Raw genomic sequence first — 15,114 nt, 5'->3', positions numbered from 1 at the left:
TCAGTGAACTGGCATCAACAACTCTCTGCGGTAGGGAATTCCATAGGTTAACAACTCTCTGATTGAAGAAGTTTCTCCTCATCTCAGTCCTAAATGGCTCACCCCTTATCCTTAGACTGTGTCCCCTGGTTCTGGACTTCCCAACATTGGGAACATTCGTCCTGCATTTATATGTTTCTATGAGATCCCCTCTCATCATTCTAAACTCCAGTGAATAAAGGCGGCAGTTGGGGAGAGGCGGGAGCAGCGTCGGAGCGGCCTATAAAAGGCCCAGCGGGAGCTCGAGCACCAGCGGCAGTTGGGGAGAGGCGGGAGCAGCGTCGGAGCGGCCTATAAAAGGCCCAGCGGGAGCTCGAGTACCAGCGGCAGTTGGGGAGAGGCGGGAGCAGCGTCGGAGCGGCCTATAAAAGGCCCAGCGGGAGCTCGAGTACCAGCGGCAGTTGGGGAGAGGCGGGAGCAGCGTCGGAGCGGCCTATAAAAGGCCCAGCGGGAGCTCGAGTACCAGCGGCAGTTGGGGAGAAGTGGGAGCAGCGTTGGAGCGGCCTATAAAGGCCCAGCGGGAGCTCGAGTACCAGCGGCAGTTGGGGAGAAGCGGGAGCAGCGTCGGAGCGGCCTATAAAAGGCCCAGCGGGAGCTCGAGTACCAGTGGCAGTTGGCGAGAGGTGGGAGCAGCGTCGGAGTGGCCTATAAAAGGCGTACCGGTGCAGCTACAGCGGGAGAGAAAGCAAAATAGAAGTAGAAAGGAATCAAAAGGTGACGTCACAGCCAATGGGGTAAGTGATTGGCTGGTAATTGGTGAGTAGATTTTCTTTTTATTTTTTATATCAGTAAGTGAACTGTAACATTGTTATTACCAATTTAAGGGTATCTAAGGGTTAAGGCATGGCAGGAGAGCTCGGTCACGTGATATGCTCCTCCTGTACCATGTGGGAACTCAGGGACACTTCCGGTGTCCCTGACGACTACGTGTGTGAGAAGTGTATCCGCCTCCAGCTCCTGACGGTCCGCATTACGGAATTGGAGCTGAGGGTGGATTCACTCTGGAGCATCCACCATGCTGAGAATGACGTGAGTATCACGTGTAGTGAGTTGGTCTTGCCGCAGGAGAAGGGTCCACAGCCAGATAGGGAATGGAAGACCAGCAGGAAGAGCACTGCAAGGAAGTTAGTGCAGGGGTCCCCTGTGGTCATCCCCCTACAAAACAGATACACCGTTTTGAGTACTGTTGGGGGGGATGACTCATCAGGGGAGGGCAGCAGCAGCCAAGTTCATGGCACCGTGGCTGGCGCTGCTGCACAGGAGGGCAAGAAAAAGAGTGGGAGCGCGATAGTGATAGGGGATTCAATGGTGAGGGGAATAGATAGGCGTTTCTGCGGCCGCAACCGAGACTCCAGGATGGTATGTTGCCTCCCTGGTGCAAGGGTCAAGGATGTCTCGGAGCGGGTGCAGGACATTCTGAAATGGGAGGGAGAACAGCCAGTTGTCGTGGTACCAACAACATAGGTAAAAAAATGGATGAGGTTCTACAAAACGAATTTAAGGAGCTAGGAGCTAAATTAAAAGTAGGACCTCAAAAGTAGTAATCTCGGGATTGCTACCAGTGCCACGTGCTAGTCAGAGTAGGAATCGCAGGATAGCGCAGATGAATAGGTGGCTTGAGCAGTGGTGCAGCAGGGAGGGATTCAAATTCCTGGGGCATTGGAACCGGTTCTGGGGGAGGTGGGACCAGTACAAACCGGACGGTCTGCACCTGGGCAGGACCGGAACCAATGTCCTAGGGGGAGTGTTTGCGAGTGCTGTTGGGGAGGAGTTAAACTAATATGGCAGGGGGATGGGAACCAATGCAGGGAGACAGAGGGAGACAAAAGGGAGGCAGAGGCAGGAGACGGAGGGGAGATGGGGGGGGGGGGGAGAGAGAGGCCCAGGGCGGGGAACAGGAAGGGCCACTGTGTGGCAGAATTCTAAAAGGACAAAGGATGTTAAAAAAACAAGCCTGAAGGCTTTGTGTCTTAATGCAAGGAGTATCCGCAATAAGGTGCAAACAGATGTTAACAAATATGATGTGATTAGGATTATGGAGACGTGACTCCAGGATGATCAGGGCTGGGAACTCAACATCCAGGGGTATTCAACATTCAGGAAGGATAGAATAAAAGGAAAAGGAGGTGGGGTAGCATTGCTGGTTAAAGAGGAGATTAATGCAATAGTTGGGAAAGACATTAGCTTGGATGATGTGGAATCTATATGGGTAGAGCTGCAGAACACCAAAGGGCAAAAAACGTTAGTGGGAGTTGTGTACAGACCTCCAAACAGTAGTAGTGATGTTGGGGAGGTCATCAAACAGGAAATTAGGGGTGCATGCAATAAAGGTGCAGCAGTCATAATGGGTGACTTTAATATGCACATAGATTGGGCTAGCCAAACTGGAAGCAATACGATGGAGGAGGATTTCCTGGAGTGCATAAGGGATGGTTTTCTAGACCAATATGTCGAGGAACCAACTAGGGGGGAGGCCATCTTAGACTGGGTGTTGTGTAATGAGAGAGGACTAATTAGCAATCTCATTGTGCGAGGCCCCTTGGGGAAGAGTGACCATAATATGGTGGAATTCTGCATTAGGATGGAGAATGATATAGTTAATTCAGAGACCATGGTCCAGAACTTAAAGAAGGCTAACTTTGAAGGTATGAGGCGTGAATTGACTAGGATAGATTGGCGAATGATACTTAAGGGGTTGACTGTGGATGGGCAATGGCAGACATTTAGAGACCACATGGATGAACTACAACAATTGTATATTCCTGTCTGGCGTAAAAATAAAAAAGGGAAGATCAGGGATAGTATTAAAGCCAAGGAAGTGGCATACAAATTGGCCAGAAATAGCAGCGAACCTGGGGACTGGGAGAAATTTAGAACTCAGCAGAGGAGGACAAAGGGTTTGATTAGGGCAGGGAAAATGGAGTATGAGAAGAAGCTTGCAGGGAACATTAAGACGGATTGCAAAAGTTTCTATAGATATGTAAAGAGAAAAAGGTTAGTAAAGACAAACGTAGGTCCCCTGCAGTCAGAATCAGGGGAAGTCATAACGGGGAACAAAGAAATGGCGGACCAATTGAACAAGTACTTTGGTTCGGTATTCACGAAGGAGGACACGAACAACCTTCCGGTTATAAAAGGGGTCGGGGGGTCTAGTAAGGAGGAGGAACTGAGGGAAATCCTTATTAGCCGGGAAATTGTGTTGGGGAAATTGATGGGATTGAAGGCCGATAAATCCCCAGGGCCTGATGGACTGCATCCCAGAGTACTTAAGGAAGTGGCCTTGGAAATAGTGGATGTGTTGACAGTCATTTTCCAACATTCCATTGACTCTGGATCAGTTCCTATGGAGTGGAGGGTAGCCAATGTAACCCCACTTTTTAAAAAAGGAGGGAGAGAGAAAACAGGGAATTATAGACCGGTCAGCCTGACATCGGTAGTGGGTAAAATGATGGAATCAATTATTAAGGATGTCATAGCAGTGCATTTGGAAAGAGGTGACATGATAGGTCCAAGTCAGCATGGATTTGTGAAAGGGAAATCATGCTTGACAAATCTTCTGGAATTTTTTGAGGATGTTTCCAGTAGAGTGGATAAGGGAGAACCAGTTAATGTGGTATATTTGGACTTTCAGAAGGCGTTCGACAAGGTCCCACACAAGAGATTGATGTGCAAAGTTAGAGCACATGGGATTGGGGGTAGTGTACTGACATGGATTGAGAACTGGTTGTCAGACAGGAAGCAAAGAGTAGGAGTAAATGGGTACTTTTCAGAATGGCAGGCAGTGACTAGTGGGGTACCGCAAGGTTCTGTGCTGGGGCCCCAGCTGTTTACACTGTACATTAATAATTTAGATGAGGGGATTAAATGTAGTATCTCCAAATTTGCGGATGACACTAAGTTGGGTGGCAGTGTGAGCTGCGAGGAGGATGCTGTGAGGCTGCAGAGCGACTTGGATAGGTTAGGTGAGTGGGCAAATGCATGGCAGATGAAGTATAATGTGGATAAATGTGAGGTTATCCACTTTGGTGGTAAAAACAGAGAGACAGACTATTATCTGAATGGTGACAGATTAGGAAAAGGGGAGGTGCAGAGACCTGGGTGTCGTGGTACATCAGTCATTGAAGGTTGGCATGCAGGTGCAGCAGGCGGTTAAGAAAGCAAATGGCATATTGGCCTTCATAGCAAGGGGATTTGAGTACAGGGGCAGGGAGGTGTTGCTACAGTTGTACAGGGCATTGGTGAGGCCACACCTGGAGTATTGTGTACAGTTTTGGTCTCCTAACCTGAGGAAGGACATTCTTGCTATTGAGGGAGTGCAGCGAAGGTTCACCAGACTGATTCCCGGGATGGCGGGACTGACCTATCAAGAAAGACTGGATCAACTGGGCTTGTATTCACTGGAGTTCAGAAGAATGAGAGGGGACCTCATAGAAACATTTAAAATTCTGACGGGGTTAGACAGGTTAGATGCAGGAAGAATGTTCCCAATGTTGGGGAAGTCCAGAACCAGAGGTCACAGTCTAAGGATAAGGGGTAAGCCATTTAGGACCGAGATGCGGAGGATCTTCTTCACCCAGAGAGTGGTGAACCTGTGGAATTCTCTACCACAAAGTTGTTGAGGCCAATTCACTAAATATATTCAAAAAGGAGTTAGATGAGGTCCTTACTACTAGGGGGATCAAGGGGTATGGCGAGAAAGCAGGAATGGGGTACTGAAGTTGAATGTTCAGCCATGAACTCATTGAATGGCGGTGCAGGCTAGAAGGGCTGAATGGCCTACTCCTGCACCTATTTTCTATGTTTCTATGTTTCTATGGCTCAACCGTGGCTATCTAGGGAAATCAGGGATAGTATTAAAGCCAAGGAAGTGGCATACAAATTGGCCAGAAATAGCAGCGAACCTGGGGACTGGGAGAAATTTAGAACTCAGCAGAGGAGGACAAAGGGTTTGATTAGGGCAGGGAAAATGGAGTACGAGAAGAAGCTTGCAGGGAACATTAAGGCGGATTGCAAAAGTTTCTATAGGTATGTAAAGAGAAAAAGGTTAGTAAAGACAAACGTAGGTCCCCTGCAGTCAGAATCAGGGGAAGTCATAACGGGGAACAAAGAAATGGCAGACCAATTGAACAAGTACTTTGGTTCAGTATTCACTAAGGAGGACACAAACAACCTTCCGGATATAAAAGGGGTCAGAGGGTCTAGTGGGGAGGAGGAACTGAGGGAAATCTTTATTAGTCGGGAAATTGTGTTGGGGAAATTGATGGGATTGAAGGCCGATAAATCCCCAGGGCCTGATGGACTGCATCCCAGAGTACTTAAGGAGGTGGCCTTGGAAATAGCGGATGCATTGACAGTCATTTTCCAACATTCCATTGACTCTGGATCAGTTCCTATCGAGTGGAGAGTAGCCAATGTAACCCCACTTTTTAAAAAAGGAGGGAGAGAGAAAACAGGTAATTATAGACCGGTCAGCCTGACCTCAGTAGTGGGTAAAATGATGGAATCAATTATTAAGGATGTCATAGCAGCGCATTTGGAAAATGGTGACATGATAGGTCCAAGTCAGCATGGATTTGTGATGGGGAAATCATGCTTGACAAATCTTCTGGAATTTTTTGAGGATGTTTCCAGTAAAGTGGACAAAGGAGAACCAGTTGATGTGGTATATTTGGACTTTCAGAAGGCTTTCGACAAGGTCCCACACAAGAGATTAATGTGCAAAGTTAAAGCACATGGGATTGGGGGTAGTGTGCTGATATGGATTGAGAACTGGTTGTCAGACAGGAAGCAAAGAGTAGGAGTAAATGGGTACTTTTCAGAATGGCAGGCAGTGACTAGTGGGGTACCGCAAGGTTCTGTGCTGGGGCCCCAGCTGTTTACATTGTACATTAATGATTTAGACGAGGGGATTAAGTGTAGTATCTCCAAATTTGCGGATGACACTAAGTTGGGTGGCAGTGTGAGCTGCGAGGAGGATGCTATGAGGCTGCAGAGTGACTTGGATAGGTTAGGTGAGTGGGCAAATGCATGGCAGATGAAGTATAATGTGGATAAATGTGATGTTATCCACTTTGGTGGTAAAAACAGAGAGACAGACTATTATCTGAATGGTGACAGATTAGGAAAAGGGAAGGTGCAACGAGACCTGGGTGTCATGGTACATCAGTCATTGAAGGTTGGCATGCAGGTACAGCAGGTGGTTAAGAAAGCAAATGGCATGTTGGCCTTCATAGCGAGAGGATTTGAATACAGGGGCAGGGAGGTGTTGCTACAGTTGTACAGGGCCTTGGTGAGGCCACACCTGGAGTATTGTGTACAATTTTGGTCTCCTAACTTGAGGAAGGACATTCTTGCTATTGAGGGAGTGCAGCGAAGATTCACCAGACTGATTCCCGGGATGGTGGGACTGACCTATCAAGAAAGACTGGATCAACTGGGCTTGTATTCACTGGAGTTCAGAAGAATGAGAGGGGACCTCATAGAAACGTTTAAAATTCTGACGGGTTTAGACAGGTTAGATGCAGGAAGAATGTTCACAATGTTGGGGAAGTCCAGAACCAGGGGTCACAGTCTAAGGATAAGGGGTAAGCCATTTAGGACCGAGATGAGGAGAGACTTCTTCACCCAGAGAGTGGTGAACCTGTGGAATTCTCTGCCACAGAAAGTGGTTGGGGCCAATTCACTAAATATATTCAAAAGGGAGTTAGATGAAGTCCTTACTACTCGGGGGATCAAGGGGTATGGCGAGAAAGCAGGAATGGGGTACTGAAGTTTCATGTTCAGCCATGAACTCATTGAATGGCGGTGCAGGCTAGAAGGGCTGAATGGCCTGCTCCTGCACCTATTTTCTATGTTTCTATGTTTCTATGATCCAGTCTCTCTTCATATGTCAGTCCAGCCATCCCGGGAATCAGTCTGATGAACCTTCGCTGCACTCCCTCAATAGCAAGAATGTCCTTCCTCAGATTAGGAGACGAAAACTGAACACAATATTCCAGCTGAGGCCTCACCAAGGCCCTGTACAACTGCTGTAAGACCTCCCTGCTCCTATACGCTATACCCCTAGCTATGAAGGCCAACATACCATTTGCTTTCTTCACCGCCTACTGTACCTGCATGCCAACTTTCAATGACTGATGTACCATGACACCCAGGTCTCGTTGCACCTCCCCTTTTCCTAACCTGCCGCCATTCAAATAATATTCTGCCTTTGTGTTTTTGCCCCTGAAGTGGATAACCTCACATTTATCCACATTGTACTGCATCTGCCAAGCATTTGCCCACTCATCTAACCTGTCCAAGTCACCCTGCAGCCACTTAGCGTCCTCCTCACAGCTCACACCACCACCCAGGTTAGTGTCATCTGCAAACTTGGAGATATTCCACTCAATTCCTTCATCCATATCATTGATGTATATTGTAAACAGCTGGGGTCCCAGCACTGAGCCCTGCAGCACCCCACTAGTCACTGCCTGCCATTCTTAAAAGGACCCGTTTATCCCGACTCTCTGCTTCCGGTCTGCCAAACAGTTCTCTATCCATGTCAATACATTACCCCCAATACCATGTGCTTTAATTTTGCACACCAATCTCTTGTGTGGGACCTTGTCAAAAGCCTTTTGAAAGTCCAAATACATCATCATCCACTGGTTCTCCCTTGTCCACTCTACTAGTTACATCCTCAAAAAATTCCAGAAGACTTGTCAAGCATGATTTCCCTTTCAGAAATCCATGTTGACTTGGACCGATCCTGTCACTGCTTTCCAAATGTGCTGTTATTTCATCTTTAATAATTGATTCCAACATTTTCCCCACTACTGATGTCAGGCTAACCAGTCTATAATTACCCGTTTTCTCTCTCCCTCCTTTTTTAAAAAGTGGTGTTACATTAGCTACTCTCCAGTCCATAGGAGCTGATCCAGAGTCGATAGACTGTTGGAAAATGATCACCAATGCATCCACTATTTCTAGGGCCACTTCCTTAAGTGCTCTGGGATGCAGACTATCAGGCCCCGGGGATTTATCGGCCTTCAATCCCATCAATTTCCCTAGCACAATTTCCCGCCTAATAAGGATATCCTTCAGTTCCTCCTCACTCGACCCTCAGTCCCCTAGTACTTCCGGAAGGTTATTTGTGTCTTCCTTCGTGAAGACAGAACCAAAGTATTTGTTCAACTGGTCTGCCATTTCTTTGTTCCCTATTATAAATTCAACTGAATCTGACTGCAAGTGATCTGCGTCCGTCTTCACTAATGTTTTTCTCTTCCCATATCTATAGAAGCTTTTGCAGTCAGTTTTTATGTTCCCGGCAAGCTTCCTCTCTTACTCTATTTTCCCCCTCCTAATTAAACCCTTTGTCCTCCTCTGCTGAATTCTAAATTTCTCCCAGTCCTCAGGTTTGCTGCTTTTTCTGGCCAATTTATATGCCTCTTCCTTGGATTTAACACTATCCTTAATTTTCCTTGTTAGCCACAGTTGAACCACCTTCCCCGTTTTATTTTTACTCCAGACAGGGATGTACAATTGTTGAAGTTCATCCATGTAATATATAAATGTCTGCCATTGCCTATCCACTGTCAAACCTTTAAGTATCATTTGCCAGTCTATCCTAGCCAATTCACGTCTCATACCATCGAAGTTACCGTTCCTTAAGTTCAGGACCCTAGTCTCTGAATTAACTGTGTCACTCTCCATCTTAATAAAGAATTCTACCATATTATGGTCACTCTTCCCCAAGGGGCCTCGCACAACAAGATTGCTAATTAGTCCTTTCTCATTACACATCACCAAGTCTAGGATGGCCAGCCCTCGAGTTGGTTCCTCGACATATTGGTCTAGAAAACCATCCCTAATACACTCCAGGAAATCTTCCTCCACCGCATTGCTACCAGTTTGGTTAGCCCAATCAATATGTAGATTAAAGTCGCCCATGATAACTGCTGTACCTTTATTGCACGCATCCCTAATTTCTTGTTTGATGTTGTCCCCAACCTCACTACTACTGTTTGGTGGTCTGTACACAACTCCCACTAGCATTTTCTGCCCTTTGGTATTCCGCAGCTGTACCCATACAGATTCCACATCATCCAAGCTAATGTCCTTCTTTACTATTGCGTTACTTTCCTCTTTAACCAGCAACATTACCCCACCTCCTTTTCCTTTCTGTCTATCCTTCCTGAATGTTGACGTTAATTTAAAAGTTTAATGTAATACAAAAATGTTTTATTAAAGTTAAGAAAGTTGCTTTTAAGTACAAGGATACAAACATTTAATAAATTTTAAATTATTTTTTCAGCTAATCCAAATTTATGCAGTGTCTCATTCTAGCTCTCTGCTGGATAGCATAAGCAGTCAGCAAGTACAGATAGACTAGGCCCCATTCTTATAATGTCCTTGAATGTCCTTGAATGTCCGTAAAAATGAAGTAAAAACTCACGAAAAGTTCAATCTGTAAAACTCAGCCTTCCCTACAAAAGCTTTCATTCACTGAACTGTAGCTCCGTTTTCCAAGATGGCACCATTAGCGACGATTTCGATCTGACTCAACCGGGTAAGACAAGCTTTTTTTGTGTGATATTTATCACTGGGTTAAACTTTCGTGATCTTTTCGTCCGATTATCACCCGATTTAGTGCCCGATTTAAGGTTTTTAATGCATTACCATTCGATTTAAGCTTGAGATCCAAACTTGCGCCCATATACCTCCCGATGTTGGGGAAGTCCAGAACCAGGGGACAGAGTCTAAGGATAAGAGGTAGGTCATTTAGGACTGAGATGAGGAGAAACTTCTTCACTCAGAGAGTTGTTAACCTGTGGAATTCCCTACTGCAGAGAGTTGTTGATGCCAGTTCATTGGATATATTCAAGAGGGAGTTAGATATGGCCCTTATGGCTAAAGGGCTCAAGGGGTATGGAGCGAAAGTAGGAAAGGGGTACTGAGGGGTACTGATCAGCCATGATCTTATTGAATGGTGGTGTAGGCTCAAAGGACCGAATGGCCTACTCCTGCACCTATTTTCTATGTATCTATGATTATCGCTGGCAGTAGTTTCAGGGTCCAATGAATATTGGCGGTAAATCCAGCCGCCCGCCCAGTAGATGCAATCAATTTTCACTTATAAATGTCGTGCACCGCCCGTTTACTGCCCTTAAGACCACCCAACGCTATTTTCGGCTTTTTAAAAAAGTATCGCCCAAAATACCTCCAGCAATTAATAGCGGCATGGAAAGGGTACACTTAAGTTCCCCTGACCCAGCGATATGGACGCCAGTTGAGGGAGGCAATTATTCCATCGGGCTCATTTAGTACCCAACCTGGGAGTATTTGATCCTGACACACCCAACTGTGACATCTGTCACTTTGATAATCACATAAATTTACTAATACTTATGAATGAAAGATAGGGTTCTGAGCCACTGCTGCTTTGGCTTTTTCAGATTTATGATTGTAAAGAATATTGAAGCATCATTTATTCAGTATCATTTTGTTATACGAATTTCCTGCTGGCTTACAGTCTTTAAATCTGGTTAACTTAAAACTACAAATTATATTCTTGCAGAGCAGTAATAAAGTTTTTCGTAATTAATTTCGGAGTTGTATTTTCAGTCTACAGTCTAGAACAAGTCATCCAATAAATGTTAAATTCTGTGGGCTCTGCTTTACTTTCAATGAACTCCATTTGGCACTCTTGGTTATCCTTGGCATGCTCAGACTTGTGCGAGCCTTGACTTTTTCAGTGGACCTATGCTGGTGGCACAGGAGACTTGCACTGCCACGGAGCATTCATTTACAGTTTTGCATCTTGCCCTCTTCACTCCACCAATGAGACCATTCCATTAGCCGCCTAGGTCACAGGAACATAAATCTAATTAAAGTAACAGCCCTAACTTTCCGTGTCGAATTTAATTCGTATTTAATGCATAAATGTAGCAATTTCTTGAAACTCACGGGGTGGTTGAGGACAAGCTGCCATTTCTGCGAGGTTAACAGCGGAGTGATACAAATTGTCCAATAAATTATGGAGATGTGCAATTCATGGGGTAACAAGTTTCTGGACGATTTAGACATTAATAACAGTGAGCGCCATTAAACTCACTGTTATTTTGGCAGCAAAATCTGGGCCATTGGCAGTGGCAGACACTGATCAAAGATTGCTTTGAAGGATATTGATATGCTGAGAAAGAAAGCTTCAGCAGTTAATGATAAAAAAAATTGTGCACGCGCACAAAAAAAATTGCGCATGTGCAGTAAGGCCATTCGAGATGAAGCCGGCCTTACACGACAACTGAGACCGCCCGCTGCTGCACACTGCCGCCACCGATACCACCGGGAGGAAATCAGGTAAAAGTTGCAGCTTTAGATCTCCGCGGTAATCGGGCGGCGAAATCTAAATGACTCCATATTTTCATATCGCCTGATTACCGCCGAAATACGGGCAGTGGCAAGTCTAGCCCAACTGTCTTTAAAAATGTCTTTATTGGACAAATTCACAAAAACAGTGATATCGTTATTTTTGATGCCGAGTGATGTCACAAAAATAGTTTTGAAAAAAGGCGGTCATTATTTTTTTAACAACGCCGTTAAAGCATTGGCCAAATTAGCAAAATGCCATTACATTTTTTTAACAACAAAAAACTTTTAACATGAAAAAATAGCATTAAAACATGCGTTAGGCTGGCAAATTTCTAGCCCAGAGTTAAAGTTTCACATTCTGATGAAAGGTCATCGACTATCTTGCCCAGCAAATGTCCTCAAAATTCTTGCGCCTGATAAAAGCCGGCACATAGCCTACTTTTACAGGCGTAAGAGTTTAAAAACATACAAAAATATAATTAAATTAAATTAAAAACACATTATTTTTAAAAACCCTACCCACTAAGTTACATTTATTTTTAACCATAATTAAAAACTCGGATTTTTTTTTCTCAAATACTTATTAACTTTAATTTCAATAAATTTTAATTATGTGAGGTGTGTTTTTTAATTTTTATTACATGTGTTTAGTGTCTTTGTTTTTTTTTCTCATTAATAGCAATGAAAACTCATAGGTATGGAGTTCCCATTGCTATTAATGAGAAAGCTATGGAATACAGTACCCAATTGGCTGAGCAGTCACATGTGACTGCATCTTCTGCATGGGAACCTGGAGGACGGAAGCACGCTTCGCAGCGCGGGAAGAGAAGCCTCCCCACCGGAATCGTAGGCTCCTCCCGGACCACCAGGTACTTTCGTAGAAATGTTTTAGGTCAGAGGCAATTGCCAGCGGGAAGCCTCCGACCCCAATTTCAGGGCCATTAGCTCTGCTTATCTCTTCACAGGTGCTGCCTGACTTGCTGAGCATTTCCAGCATTTTATGTTATATCCCTCAACTAATGATTGGGAGGAGGCTGACAGGGCAGGCTGTACGTTGCCATGTGAGAGTTATCTTGCTTTTCTAGGTGACCCTCTACATTAACAGGGTAGATGCCATGATCATGGCTGCACTGGAGCAGCTTGGCTCGGTTAGCCTGCCTATGGCAATGACTGCATCAAATTACACATTGCAGAGACTTTGAATTACTCTGCAGCAGGCAGGACCAAATTACACATTCCAGATAAACTGTTGGGTGTGTCTTGTCCTCCAAGGGGACCAATCAGAAATCTTGCACAACACAATTGAAGTGCAAATAAATGCAGACGAGCAGGAATATACACACCCATGCTTACTTCCCGGACCTGCATTTACAGTTCAAGACAAATATATTTAGGCATCCCAGAGGAAACCTATTTTTGTTGACCCCACTTCATAAAAGAGATGTGCCATCTGTTCCAGGTCAACAAAACAGGCAAAAGGGGAAGTAGTGTGGCGGAAAAGAACATAAAACATAGGAGTAGGAATAGGCCATTTGGCTCCTCGAGCCTGCTCCACCATTCAATAAGGTCATGGTTGATCTGATCATGGCCTCAACTCCACTTCCCCGCCCACTCCCCATCACTCTTGACTCCCTTATCATTCAAAAATCTGTCTATCTCCATCTTAAATATATTCAATGACCCAGCCTCCACAGCTCTCGGTTAGAGAATTCCAAAGATTCATGACCCTCAGAGAAGAAATTCCTCCTCATTTCCATGTTTAATGGGCGACCCCTTATTCTGAAACTATGCGCCCTAGTTCTAGACTCCCCCATGAGGGGAAATAAAATCTCTGCATCTACCCTGTCAATCCTCTTCAGAAACTCATACGTTGCAATAAAATCACCTCTAAGTCTTCTAAACACCAATGAGTATAGGCCCAACCTGCTCAACCTTTCTTCATATGACAACCCCTTCATCTCAGAACTAATCTCTCCCCATTTAAATAATAATTTGCTTTTTTATTTTTCCACATTATACTCCATCTGCCAAATTTTTGCCCACTCCCTTAGCTTATCTATAACTCTTTGTAGATTCTTTGTGTCCTCCTCACAACTTGCTTTCCCACCTATCTTTGTATCATCAGCAAATTTGGCTACATTACACTCGGTCCCTTCATCCAAGACATTAATATAAATGTAAATAGTTGAGGCCCCAGCACTGATCCCTGCAGCACCCCACTAGTTACAGTTTGCCAACCTGAAAATTACCCATTTATCCTGACTCTCTGTTAGTTAGCCAATCCTCCATCCATGCTAATATATTACCCCCAACCCCGTGAGCTCTTATCTTGTGCAGTAATCTTTTATGTGGCACCTTATCAAATGCTTTCTAGAAATCTACATACATGACATCTACTGGTTCACCTTTATCCACCACCCTGCTTGTTGCATCCTCAAAGAACGCCAGCAAATTTGTCAAACATGATTTCCCTTTCATAAAACCAGTCTGACTCTGCATGACTGCATTATGATTTTCTAAATGTCCTGCTACTACTTCCTTAATGATGGACACCAGCATTTTCCCAATGACAGTCATTAGGCTAACTGGTCTATAGTTTCCTGCTTTCTGTCTACCTACTTTCTTAAATAGGGGTGTTACATTTGCAGTTTTCCAGTCAGCTGGGACCTCGCCAGAATCCAGGGAATTTTGGTTGATTACCACCAACGCATCCACTATCTGCAGCCACCTCTTTTAAGACCCTAGGATGCAGGCCATTAGGTCCAGGGGATTTTTCCACTTTTAGTCCCATTAGTTTGCCAAGTACTTTTTCTCTAGTGATAGTGATTGTTTTAAGATCCCCCCCCCACCCAATAGCCCCTTGATTATGAATTATTGATAATCAATTCTTCTTGATCTAGCTTGCTGCAATGTTCCATCTCACCCTCAATAAGCAACCCGCTGGAGTGGAGCTAATCTACAGAAAAACGGGAAATTGTTCAACCTCCGTCGCCTTCAGTCCAGATCCAAGGTCGTCCCATCCTCTGTCATTGAATTACAGTATGCAGACGACGCTTGCGTTTGTGCATACTCGGAGGTTAAACTCCAAACCTTTGTCAACACCTTCACTGAAGTGTACGAGAGTATGGGCTTTAAGACAAAGGTCCTCTACCAATCTGCCCCCGCCACACAGTACTGCCCCCCGATTATCAAAATCCATGACGGGGCCTTGGACAACGAAAAACATTTTCCATACCTCGGGAGCCTATGGTCAACAAGGGCAGATGTCATTGACGAAGTCCAACACCACCTTCAGTGTGCCAGTGCAGCCTTCGGTCACCTGAGGAAGAGATTGTTTGAACACCAGGACCTCAAACCCGGCACCAAGCTCATGGTCTACAGAGCAGTAGTGATAACCGCCCTCCTATATGCTTCAGAGATATGGACTATGTACAGCAGGCACCTCAAAGCACTGGAGAAGTACCACCAACGCTGCCTCCGCAAGATCCTGCAAATCCAATGTCAGTGTTCTCGCTCAGGCTAACATCCCCAGCATCGAAGCATTGACCACGCTCGATCAGCTCCGATGGACAGGCCACATCGTCTGCATGCCCGGTACTAGACTCCCAAAACAAATGCTCTACTCAGAGCTCCGACACGGCAAGCGAGTCCCAGGTGGGCAGAGGAAACGCTTCAAAGACACCTTCAAAGCCTTCTTTAAAGAGTGCAACATCCCCACCAACA

General features: G+C 45.2%; 1 protein-coding gene across 6 annotated transcripts in view; it reads right to left on the bottom strand.

Annotated features, from left to right (window-relative positions):
* The window catches only part of LOC139273131 (echinoderm microtubule-associated protein-like 6), an 816,712-nt gene that overhangs the window by 110,194 nt on the left and 691,404 nt on the right, over window positions 1–15,114 (bottom strand). The gene's annotated exons all lie outside the window — the stretch shown is intronic.

The sequence above is a fragment of the Pristiophorus japonicus genome, chromosome 9, assembly GCF_044704955.1.
Source record: "Pristiophorus japonicus isolate sPriJap1 chromosome 9, sPriJap1.hap1, whole genome shotgun sequence".
Taxonomy (NCBI): Eukaryota; Metazoa; Chordata; class Chondrichthyes; family Pristiophoridae; genus Pristiophorus; species Pristiophorus japonicus.
Note: the sequence above shows the minus strand (reverse complement) of the source record. Positions and strands in the feature narration are given on the sequence as shown.